General features: G+C 41.2%; 1 protein-coding gene across 2 annotated transcripts in view; it reads left to right on the top strand.

The window, feature by feature from the left end:
* itfg1 (integrin alpha FG-GAP repeat containing 1) overlaps positions 1-8290 on the top strand; it is a 145654-nt gene that overhangs the window by 35172 nt on the left and 102192 nt on the right. Inside the window, exons 2-3 of one of the 2 annotated variants that reach the window (XR_003979369.1) lie at positions 203-308; positions 454-521. The exons of the other annotated variant lie outside the window; for it this stretch is intronic. The gene's annotated coding sequence lies outside the window, so the exon portion shown is untranslated. The remainder of the gene's footprint in view (positions 1-202; positions 309-453; positions 522-8290) is intronic. 2 annotated transcript variants of the gene reach the window in all.

Genomic DNA, 8290 nt, shown 5'->3' with positions numbered 1-8290 from the left:
GCATTATTGTTATAGTATTGTCTATTCTTTCCTCTCGTCATTATTGCAGTCATATTGTTGAGTGTCAGTCAATGATGGGCTACTGCATTGAACTAGACAACTAGTTAATCCAAAATGTTTGTTTTCTGTGATGATAAACATCTACCTAGTCAGTGGTTACTCATCAATAATCATCCCTGTTATTTTGTACTATTACTACTAGAAAGTAGAGGAGAGCCATCCCAGTCCGAGTGATATTCAAGAGCCAGATCAGAGAGACCCAACATCCGTCCAGTCCAGCCCAGTCCAGGTCCATGAAGAACCAAGAGGTGCATTTTTGCATTCTGCATTTACATTTAACACTGCTGCTGCTACATTTAAAGTAAAGTTTAATGGTATGGTAAATGTTATCAACTGTCATCATGGCAATACCAAATGAGTGCCTTAATATACTGTAATTGTGTTGCATGTCAGGTGATTGTCCTTCTTGTAAAAAGAGGAAAAGTACAGCACTGGACCAGCTGTTTGGAGAAACATATGTGGTAAGACCATCAAGAAGCTCCAGGGAGAAGGTCAGCGAGGAAATCCTGAGGTACGGAGAGAGAAACCTTTTGCCCCTGAATGGCAATCCACTGGAGTGGTGGATAGCACAGGTGGACTTACCATTGTTGTCAGATATTGTAAAAAGATACCTCTGCATACCAGCTACAAGTGTAGCATCAGAAAGAGTTTTCAGTACCGCAGGAGATATTGTTTCCTCTCAACGCAGTGTACTTAGGGGTGACCATGCCGATCAATTGATTTTTCTCAAGAAGAATCTTAAAAAACTCGAGCACAAATGAATTATTAGGAGGTAGCTAAAGGATATCAGCATACACTAAATGTCCTACAAGAACATACATCTAACTAAAAGAGGAAACTGAATCTAAAAAAAAGGGATTGTATTAGTTCTACTTATATATATTTTTTTTTTTTCTCCTTATGCTGTGTTTGGCAGCAATTTGTGCCATTACATTAAAGTAATAATCTAGGCCAGGATGGCGGTTTTGGTTTAAACAAAATTAGATATTTCCTATTGCTGCTTCTTACAGTTCACAGCTTTACTTTGTGTTTGCAGTGATATTTCCTAGCTTCTTACAGTTCGCAGCTCTATTTGTGTTCTCAGTGAAAGGTTGCACATGTATTAATTGGTATAATGATACCTTATCTTGAGTCTGTCTGATTTGCAGAGGCACTTAATTTGCAGAAGCATTTATTCTAAATATGAGAAAAGGCCAAGGTCTAGCTCTGTTTTATTTTATTTTTGTATTGTCATCCATCAACAAGGGACTTCTTTGGGTATAGAAATTATATTTTATTTTACTATTTTATTTAATATTTAAATATTTTTTTGTATTTCCTTATGGTGTATTTATTTGGCTGCAATGTGTGCCATTACTGGAATGTATTTTTTTTTTGTATATGTGAGACAAACTACATACAGACTAATTTCACAATAAAATGTTTGTTCATATTCATTGAACAAATGAAAAGAACTCTTTCAGAATATTTTCAATTATTGAACTGCATCGCATCGCATCGCATCGAATCGCACTGAATCGTTTTTTAACAACATGCATCTTTTCTTATATCGTATCGTGACCAAGTATCGAGATACGAATCGGATCGTTTTTTCATGAGAGATTTACACCCCTAGTGTGTGTGTATATATATGTATATGTGTGCAGGGCCGACGGACTGCGGGGGAAAGTGAGGCAGTCGTGGGGGGGCCCAAGGCAGAGGGGGGGCCCATGGCAAAAACAAACAAAAAAAAAAAAAATTCAAATTATCTACCAGCCCATAGTGTTAGGAGTCGCACATGGCCTCGTCTCCCCCCCCCCGTCAACAATCGTTTTACCCCCCCCCCCCCTCCCCCCCATCAACAATCGAGGGGGGGGGGGTGGGGGCCATCAGTACCTCGTGTATAGGGGCCCAGGATTTGGTGCAACGGCCCTGTATGTGTGTATATATATATATATGTATATGTGTGTATATATGTATACATATATATATATATGTATATGTGTGTATATATATATATATATATATATATATATATATATATATATATATATATATATATATATATATATGTGTGTGTGTATATATATGTGTATATATGTGTTTAAGGGGCTCATGTCACTTTCCTTTCTTTGGGCACTCGTGGCAAAATGCTCTATAAATTTATAACTAGATCTTACTGTGCTGCAGGGTCGAGGAAATCCACCAAATAATCAGAAACCAGACATTCAGAGAGCAGCAGCGGTGTCTGTGTTCTATAAGGGGCCAAGAGGGACAAAATCCTACATTGTCCAAAAGCACTCTCGTTATACTGTAAATGTCACACAATACGGGTAAATGGTTCTGTTGCTCCCTTGGGCTTTCATCGTTGTCTTATATATGGTCTCGCTAGTTCATGGTTTCTCAATGGGGGCGTTCTCACAACCTAGGGGGGCGCTGGGAACGTGATTTTTCTTTTCCATTTTATTGGGGTGATTTTAAACTTTCATGGTTTTCAAAAAAAATTGGGTGAAAAAATTGGCTACCTGAAATACTGTAAATAGCCTATTTTCATTTATTGGTTTCTAACCCCTCTATCGTCTCAGCTACTTTCTACTGTCTATGCGCAGTGTAACAGTGGTCATATAGCGCGGTTCGGTCCTGCACACGCCCGGACTCCCGTTACATCAGCTATCGTCATGATCTCTATCGCTGATAAACATAACCCAAGTTTGCGGGTTAACAGTTCAATAACCAACACATCACTATAAAACATGGGCGATAGCAACTAATTTCGTTTCATAGCCCGTTTTCCTCCTTCCTCTTGCTGTTGTTAGGTTCCAGCTGCTCTGAGCGTAGTCGCCACGAAAAGACTGTTGCATCTCAAATACAAAATATATCGGCCTAATCAGGCCTCTGCGCGCGATCTGTTTTCGCGGTGCCCGTGGTTCCAGGGCCGCGGTGCCTGGGCTGCTGTCAAGGTGCCCGCGGTTCCCAGGCCATTCATTCATTGACGGGAGACGCGGGAGTGCCGTGCCCGCGGTTCCCGGGCCGCGGTGCCGGTGTTGCCCGGGCTGCTGTCACGGTCCCCCCAGTTTCAGGGCCATTCATTTATTCACTGGGCAAGCGGGAGTGCCGTGGCCGCGGCCGCGCTCGCACTCACGGTGCCCGCGGTTCCCGCGGGAGTGCCATGGCCACGGCCGCGGTGCTCGCGGTGCCCAAGGTAACGGTGTCGGCCGGGGCACGACGGGAGGCGTGGCAGCCGGGAGTCGCGGTCACAGTGAATGAATGTTCAATCCAACCATTTCTTCCTCAACTCTTCTTTCTTGGCCAATAGATGGTCTCTCTCTCTCTCTCTCTGTCTCTCTCTCTCTCTCTCTCTCTCTCTCTCTCTCTCTCTCTCTCTCATATATATGCAATGACACCTTTAAGCAACACGAGTGGGGTTGTTGGTTTATTGGGGGGGGGGGGGGGGGGGGGGAACCGCTGACACAGAACCTTGTGTCAGCGGATCTCTAAAGAACTTGATTTCTTTTGCTAACCACAAAGTTCATGTCCTTTTAAAAGATTGACTCTAAAGAGAGCAGCTTTTATTTATAATGACGAAATCTCCATCCTTGCAAACACACACTTTGAGTCAACAATAGAATAGGGCTGGGCGATTAATCTAATTGTGATCGCAAATTTCGATTTTAGTGTCAAATGATCACAAAACTAATATAATCAAGTTTTTCAATTTTTTTTTTTTTTAACTTATTTATAGAAAGTGCAGCTGGATACATATCAGAACATTATTTTAGATTTGAATATTTTCTATTTGACCATTTTGTGTACGTTTTAAGGCGAAATTTCAAAGTTCGCAGTTACAAAGTGCTTTTTGGGAGAGATGCTGAATAAATACATAATATTTTCAAACTCAATAATATTCTTTTGAATAATCGTTTGAATAATTGAAATAATAATTTCATTATTGTCAAAAATAATCGTGATTATGATTTTTTTCCATAATCGAGCAGGCCTACATTAGAAGTATAAACACAGCAGAATGTTAAAAGGACAGGTTGCGATTAAAACCAAAAAAAGGCTTAAAGACAGGATCATTGGTTTGATTGATTGATTTTTATTTTTATTTGACCATTCTTGACACAATAATATGAAACAACAACCTGTGCCATACATTATATCAATAAAGATAGTCATGGATGACACAACAAAGCCCTAAGGCTTATTTCCATTGTGGTCCTTATAGGGCAGGAGACAGGGGCAAGTAGCAGCATTCATAAGACACATAAAAACTTAAATTACAGTTTCAAATATACATGACAAATACAAATTGCCAACAGTCTAAGATTGGTGTCCTAACCATTTTTTCAAGTTTTGTTTAAAACTGCTTATGCTTCTGACTGATTTGAGTGGGCCAGGTAACTTGTTCCAAAGAACAGTTCCAACATAAAAAAAGGACTCTTTACCCATGTTCGTCTTAACTCTAGGTGGTACAAAATCTGTTACGCTCTCCTAGTGGAATAGCGGTGAACTTCATTTGCTCTATTCAAATAATTTTTAAAATAATTGGGTACCTCCCCATAAACACTCCTATGTACCATACATAACTGCATCTGAGATACACGATCCTCCACCTTCAACCATCCCACCTTATCAAAGTGGGATGATTCAAGGTGGGTTCTCATGGGGAGGTCCAAACAAGTCTGATTAACTAGTTTTGTGAGGTCTGTAGCCTATGCTTCAAATTCATTGTGACGCCATTATACCATGAGCCACATGCATAATCAAAATACGGCTGAATTAAGGCTCCTGCCAAAATGACCATTGTTTTTCTATCCAGAAATTTTGAAATTCTGGCCAGAAAACTGATTCTATGGTTTATCTTGGTAATTGCCCTCTGTGCCTGACCTATGCCACTTAAGTTGAACACACAGCCAAGGTAACTGACTGATTCCTTGGCTGTAATTTCAGTACCTCCAACTAGGACTTTAAAACTGGAGGCCTTTTTTAATCTAATCTTTGATCCGAAATGAATGGATTCTGTTTTCCCTACATGAAGTGATAACCTGTAGTCAGTAGGGGTGTGACGATGTGACGATACACTCAGCTCACGAGACGAGACACGATATTGGGTTCACGAGAACGAGACGAGACGAGATTTTAAGAAAACTACAATGACAAAATATATGACTGGATCAACAGACTTTTATTTAACCAAGTCGCGCATGCATTTTGAAATGTTTTATTATAACTCTGTACATGCATGAAATTGAAACTAAAACTAAAATTTATAAAAGTTAAATTAAAATAAATTAAATTAAATAATTCTCTTTTTTTCAAGTGCAAACAACATTATGTGCAAAACCAAATCAAAGTACCCAAAATGTACTTTGATTAAATGTATTCGTTTTCGCGGTTATTCTGCCTCTTCTTCTCCTCCGGAAAAACACGACTGCATTGCATTGTGGTATACGGGAGTAACATGTAGGCTACATCGTATGTGCACTCAAATTTTGGGTATTTTAAGTGCACTATATAGTGCATGAAATTAACCACTGAGAATTCGAACACCACTACAAAATGGCGAGCACCCTATATAGTACAATATATCCGTGATAGGGAACGATTTCGAACACAGCTTATGGCTGCTTTCGATGCTTCCCCTGCTTCCCCTCCTTCTCCTCCTCTTCTTTTCCTTCTCCTTCTTTAGGTTCTGGCAGGCTAGATGTAGCAAAGGCGTATTACTGCTCCCACAGGCGACAAATAGAAGTTTGGATAAATCACAAATCTCGCAAGACCGATTTTTAACGCGACGGGTAATATCGTCGAGTTTAATCTCGCAAGATCTCGTGGCACGAGATCTCGTCACACCCCTAGTAGTCAGTCATCCACTTGCTCACATTTAGAAGTTCTGTGCTAAGTGTTTGTTCAATAATTGTTTTATCCTTGAAGCTTCTCCAGAACCAGTGCCTCAGACACTTTGACCAAAAAATAAGCTCCCGGGCTGAACCCCTAACTGAGAGTAATAGTCCCGCACATGACTTTCCCCATATTGACCAGTCTGGCTAAGTAGCTTTCCCACCAACTCTCTGGCAACAGATGAAAAATATTCATTGAAGCCAGGCGCAACTATCCCCTTATCTGAAGTTATTGTATTGCCAAGATCTGGAGTGATGTTGGAGTTTTTGGTTTTCATCCTTTTACTATACCCAAGCTGCTTGAGGGACTTCCATAGTCATTTCTATATTCTTCTATTTTCTCATTAAAGTATGCCTTTTTAGTATTAACCCCTAATCTGTTTAGTTCATTTCTTGCCTTTTTATACTCAGCTCAACTTTGCTCATCCTTCTGTGCCCTGAATGTATCATACTTCCTATTTCTTGCCCGTAATGCCTCAAGGATGTCATCATTTATCCAAGGTTCTGTCCTCTGTTTTATTCTAATTTCTTTATATTGGGCTACTTTATCAACCATTTCTAAAAACATACGTTTAAATGAGCACCATGCTTCATCCACATCTTTACATTGCAATACATTAGGCCAATCCATTTGTTTCAAACTTTTATTGAATGTTTTATTGAATGTTTCATCGACCGGGTTCTAATTGAAGAATGACAATTTAGCACTGCTTTCTTGGACTGTACAGAAAACAATAGAATGGTAACTCAACCCATAATTAATAACCCCGCTCTGGGCTATTCTGGACTTGTCCGATGCTAGGACAAGGTCAATCGTGGTTTGGGTGTTGGAACACACACGTGTAGATTCATTAATCAGCTGGTATAAACTAAAAGAACGACAAAAATTCATCAATGCCTTGTACCCGGACCCATCGCGTTTCTGAATATCAGTGTTAAAATCTCCCATCATGATAACTTCCGATTTAATCAAGTCCAACCTCGTTGTGCAAAGTTCTTCTAAGAGTTAAAAAAACTGGGTTTGATCAGGCGGTCTGTAACAAGGACCGATTAGTATGGGCTTACTCTTCGGTAGCAAAATATCTAGTGAGACCGCTTCAATCTGATCGCTATACAAGTCCGTTCTGTGATTAAAACCAATGTCCGCTCTCACATAAATGCACACCCCTCCACCTCGAGTTCGGTTTCGATCTCTCCTAACAATCAGATAGTTCTCTAATTAAGTTTCAGCATCCTTAACATAGTCATCCAACCATGTTTCAGTGAAACAAAAGATTCCAACCTTTCTGCTTTTGCTTAGGTGCCGAGTCTCTGTGATTTTCGGTAGAAGGCTTCTGACGTTGAGATGAAGCATGTGTAGTCCTCGCATAGCCAGGAAAGAATCCGGCCTCTCACTGCCGATGCTCTCCAGCTCCTCCAAGAGTGACTGGCCTACGGGTACGGGAGCCCGAAGATCCAATCTGGCCTGCTCAGTACCACGTTGCCTGATCTGATCTCCCATCGTCGCATCTCCGCTGCGTCTCTCGGCGTCTCCACGCTCGCTTCCACACCCTGCGCCGCGGACTATGGAGAAAAGTTGGTTCCCGACGTTGATTCGTTCAGACCATCGCACCTGCCGTGGGCCTTTTTGAGATCGAATTTCTCGGCATCGGACCCGGGCATTGATGTATATCCCCAGATAGTAACAGGCAGATGCAAATTATCAACTTTCCGCCATTAACTTGCCGTTTGTCGCCGTTCTTATCGTTGTGCTTGGCTGGATACCAGCATGGATAGTGGAATGTGTCCATGAGGAATTTCTTTCCATAACCAAACTGTTTATTAAGTAAAGGTTTGTTTATATTGTCACAAAAGTTTTGTAACTGCCTTTCAAACCTGATTTCGGGTCCAGTGTCTAAAAATATTTTTAAAATCATGTATGCTAAAAACACTACAAGCACACCAGACTTTCCAGCTGCCTTTCCAGCTGCCATCTTGGTGTGAGTTGAACAGGACACATCCAAGAGAGAAAATGTGACCGCTGGTTTCCTGGGTATGTGGTATACAAGGTTTGTTATACCAAGGTTATCTAACCCAAACCAATGATCCTGCCTTAAAAGCTGGGATCATTGGTTATAGTTAGGTAACCCGGGTTACACCAAGGAGCCTCAACCCCTCCCTGGCCTCTCCTCGGACGTTTCCTTTCCATCCTCCTCTGTAATGTGAGAGGACCGACCTACAGTAGTACCGACCTATAGCTGGACCGACCTACAGTAGGACTGACCTACTTTAGGACTGACCTACTGTAGGACTGGCCTACTAGGACCGACCCACCGACCTACAGTAGGACCGACCTATAGTAGGACCGACCT

The sequence above is a fragment of the Gadus morhua genome, chromosome 14 (genome assembly GCF_902167405.1).
Source record: "Gadus morhua chromosome 14, gadMor3.0, whole genome shotgun sequence".
NCBI classification, from domain to species: Eukaryota; Metazoa; Chordata; class Actinopteri; order Gadiformes; family Gadidae; genus Gadus; species Gadus morhua.
The sequence above is the reverse complement of the archived record's forward strand: the minus strand, read 5'-3'. Positions and strand labels throughout refer to the sequence as shown.